This window comes from Rosa rugosa, chromosome 4 (genome assembly GCF_958449725.1).
Source record: "Rosa rugosa chromosome 4, drRosRugo1.1, whole genome shotgun sequence".
In the NCBI taxonomy this organism is placed as follows: Eukaryota; Viridiplantae; Streptophyta; class Magnoliopsida; order Rosales; family Rosaceae; genus Rosa; species Rosa rugosa.
The window spans coordinates 27,803,330-27,807,710 of NC_084823.1; the positions used below are offsets into that span (position 1 = coordinate 27,803,330).

The window sequence follows — 4,381 nt, forward strand, 5'->3', positions numbered from 1 at the left end:
GTTCAGAGCATGCTCCAGGTTTCGTCGTGCTGGGGACGGGTCAGTTCTTACCTCCTCTGACAATGGTGTTCCTGAACAAGATAAACCTACATGAGTGACAAGGCTACACTGTGACGTCCCGAACCCGAATTCACCGGTTTACTAGTCATTTGGACGGTAAACAACTTTTACTTTCACTTTTACTGTCGTTTCAATGCTTTTAGGGGGCCCTAAAAGTTGACTTTTTGTTCGGGTCAAAATTTGAGAAAATTTCCTTCATGAAAGTTATAGAGGACGTTAAACCGAGCGCGTGCATATGTGGTAGGTAAAACTCGGAGCTCGTATGTGGAAGTTATAAGCGAAAATGTAAAAATTACTGTTCATGATAAGTAGTATAAATTTGAAAAAGTTACTGTGGCCGGTAAGTTTTCTTTTTTTCTCTTTTCTCTCTTTCTCCCGCGTTTTTCTTCCTCTCCTCGGCTCTCTCTGCAACTCCGGCCATCTCCCTCTTCCGGCCACCTGGGAGCGAACAAGCAGCACCGGTCGACTCCTCTACCCCTACCCAACCTCCCCACGGCGGTAACTCACGGCGACTTGGCCGGAAAATGACGCATCGGGTCCTTGAAGTTTCACTGTAGCAGAAGTGGTCAACGCCGATATCTTCCCTTTCCGGCCGTCTCCGGCCACCAAACCGGCGTCGAAGGTTCGGTTTTTGGCAAGGATCATTTTGCCCCTAGCCTCAAGCCACGATTTGCAGCGTGGAGGAAGAATCGAAGGTTTGAATTTCTTGACACTGTTCACATTTCGGGTATAATCTTCACCTTAATTGTTGAGGTAGTTCTAGGCATATTCTGGCTTTGTTGTAGTTGAGAGAAACGTTGGGCTTGATGAGTAGGTGGTGCTGCCTGAATTTGGTGGCCATCGGAGGTGGTGGCCACCGGCGCGTGGGCCCCACTCGCCGCCACTGTGGGTGGCGCGTGGGGGCGTGTATGGTTGGTTTTTAATTCCTGTTTTAGCCCAATTAAATCCTATAATTGTTGTAGAGCTTGTATATGAAGTTTGGTGAGGATTGGTGGAGTTTTGAATCGGTTATAAATTTCTAAAGATTTGGATTTGGATTAATGTTAATCGTGAATCCGGTTGTCGGATTTCCTCCATAATTGTTATATAGTCTGAAAATCGACGAGTGGGCAGTGTTGGTGAAGTTTGGTTGGATGTGGAAGAGAATTGGAGAAGTTGGGGTTTTGGGTTTTGAGACTTAATTATTGATTATCGTAAAATTATTTTCCGTCCGGTAATTATTTATGTACAAATAATTGTGTACAGGGCGATGTACCGAGCTATTGCTCGACGAAGGAACTCGTATGCATGGTCGCCTAAATAATACTGTGAGTGGACATTTATTTTAAATTAATTGTACATGCAGTATATTAGCATTTTCCGATTGAGATTTAATTTTTAATTTGAATTATTGAGTTTTATGGTTTTACGAAATTTATTTATGAATTACGAGATTAGTATTGAAATTCCTTCCCGAGGGCTTTTAGTAGATATTTGAGATAGTCATTCATGAGTTATTGAGTTGAGGAATGATTTTCGGGAAGTGACTGATTCAGAAAATATTATGAGAATTTTGGATTTCAAATATCGGTTTTTATGAGGATTCACGAGTACGAATGTTTCATCAAATATTTGAGCATGATCGATTTATTGAGATTTATTGAGCTTTGAGCTCCGTACTTATCAGCTTTGAAGTTAGATTGAGTTTTCTTTCCGAAAGCATTTATTGATTTACAGAGTATTTGATTTTATGCTTTCGAGGATTTATTGAGATTTTGAGGTTATTTTCAGTTTCTTGAGGAGGCTATTCAGTTTATTAAGGAGGCTAGTTTTGGCGCATGCGTATCTTACCTAGTTGGCAGTCCCTTCTAGGTAATAGTCTGGTTGGCAGTCCCTTCCAGACTACAGCCCGGTTGGCAGTCCCATCCGATGCGTCACCTGGTTGGCAGTCCCTTCCAGATGACATGAGGTAGTTAGTCGGCAGTCCCGTCTACTACCTGTGGTTAGTCGGCAGTCCCGTCTACTACTTGTGGCTAGTTGGCAGTCCCTTCTATCCACCGCCTCCTATTCCGGTTGGCAGTCCCTTCCGATGCGTCATCTGGGTGGCAGTCCCTCCTAGATGGCATGAGATGACTAGACAGCAGTCCTTTCTAGTCATCAAACGAGCCTCATGAAAAGGATGTTTTTATAAGGTTTGAGGATGAGATTTTAAGAGATTTCAAGATGTTCTTGTTACGTGATTGAGATTTCAGTAAAGAGGTTGATTAAGAGTGTTTTCAAGATTGTTACTGCATGCGAGGTTTTAGAGAATAACTTGGGAAAGCATTTAGTTTTACTTATTCATTTGAAATTACTTATTTTTCGTCCACTCACTCTAACGGATTTTAAATGTTTTCCCCTGGGCCCTTCGGTTTTAAATGCCCAGTTTGCAGGCCAGTTTAGCTTGAGGTCGAGCGTACTTGGGGTTGAGGCATAGCTGTCATAGCTTCCGCATTATAAAAGCATCGGTCATTTATCTTGCTTTCTATTCTCTTGTTCGCCTGTACATTAGATTGCTCTGATAACCTATGAGATTAATATTCTTAAATTCAGAATTGTTTATGAAATGAGAGATGTGAGATGTTGTGATATAGGGAGTAGGGTGGCTCCAGTAGAATAAGGATGGATGATTTAGAAGTGTGGATGTTTTTCTACAGGTTTTGGGTTGTCCATTTTTAGGGGAAGTTCTGTCAAATTTTTGGTAGAATTTCTTCTAAAGTGGGCCCCGGGCCTCTTCGGATTTCAGGGTGAAATCCGGGGCGGGTCCTGTCATACACTCCATGCACCTACCATACAGATTTTCAAAAAAGAAATCCACATCCACATCAATACCGTCATCCACCGTAAAGCTACGGCGGAATATGACAAGTTACATCAGATCCATTTCAACTCGAATTTGGATTCTCCCTGCATCGAACTCCATTGCATCTTTTTAAACATAACGACCCAGTGCGCTGCCAATCCTTCGAAGACAGCGATCAGTGTGAAAGTCCGACGGCGGTCCATGCACCTTGATCTAGAAAGCTAGGGTGGAAAGCAGGACATCCTTGATTGCTCCAACCTCATTATACGGTGTCAGGTTCACCGGAGACTTATCAAAACGCCGCGGACCACCTCGGAGAATCTAATTGCTGTCAGTTGGATCTGACAAGGTAAACAGAAATCGGTCTTCATGTTCTTGAATGGTGTAGCGGCCATTTAACTGCCATGATCGCATGAACATCCCTATAAATGACCGCTTATTGAAAGTTTTGGTCGTCAATAGTTTTCCAACGAGGTATGTCTGAGAGCGGCGCAACCCTTGGCCATGAGTAGGCCAAAGGTCCACCTGCCGGCATACATCTGCCAATCCTAGAGATGCAGCTAGACGGATGGCCAGTTCATCGACGTCCTCCATGCAGTCCGGTTAGGGTTCTTTGGTGAATTAGGGTTTTTCCTCTCTCTCTCTCTCTTGCGCGACTAGTCTGAGTAAAAAATGAAAAACAATAATATAACTTGTAATTTCACTTCGTGTAAAAAATAATTTATTAACTACTTCCTAGCTACTTCCGCAACCATTAATTGCGGATATTTCCATATTAGTTATATCAATCATGATTAAATCATAAACACATTTATAGAAATAATTATGACCTAGCTCTGTTAGGGTTTTCGAGTGCAGTCTTCTCTGGTGGCTTCCGCTCTTATACCTTCTCCATTTTCATGGATAACAGTGCAGGCTTAGGCCTGTGGTTCCTTCTCCTTCTCTCTTTGGCTGGTAGTGGTATCCCGCTATACCAGCAGGTGGTGTCGGCGGTGCTTTTAGTTGTTGGGGAGGACTAGTTGAAGTTGGTCGATTGGGGTGTGGCATGTGATGCCCCGGAAATTCGTATTTACGTATTTATTTTATGAGGATTTTCCGAAATCTAATTTGTGGTTATTGGACGGTTTCGTGGCTCGTGGATGGAGCGGAAGTGTTTCGGGCGAATAATTATTCGAAAAATGTGGATTTAGGGGGGGGGGGGAGGGGGGTTCAAGGTTGACTTTTGATACTTTGAGATTCTCCGAAAACTTCCTTCACAAAAGTTGTAGAGCGAGTCGATACGAGTTCGTGGATATATGGAACGTGGAAATCGGAGTTCGTATGAGGAAGTTATGGCCATTGCAAAAAGTTTCCATTTTGGTTAAATAGGGGAATTTCCGAAAAAATATCAGATTTCCATTTTGGGAAATATTTTCTCTCTCTTCGGTCCCGACCTCAGTTTCGCCTCTCCACTTCGCCTGCTTCGTTCTTCCTCCTCCGGCCACCATTGGACGCGATTCC

At 43.1% G+C, this 4,381-nt stretch overlaps 1 long non-coding RNA gene across 1 annotated transcript; it reads left to right on the forward strand.

Annotated features, from left to right (window-relative positions):
* Positions 1 to 419: 419 nt before the first annotated feature.
* LOC133706622 (uncharacterized) lies at positions 420 to 2,670 on the forward strand. The gene is made up of 3 exons (XR_009844635.1): positions 420 to 755; positions 1,306 to 1,367; positions 2,465 to 2,670. It is a non-coding gene; the product is annotated as an uncharacterized LOC133706622 (long non-coding RNA).
* The last annotated feature ends 1,711 nt before the right edge of the window (positions 2,671 to 4,381 follow it).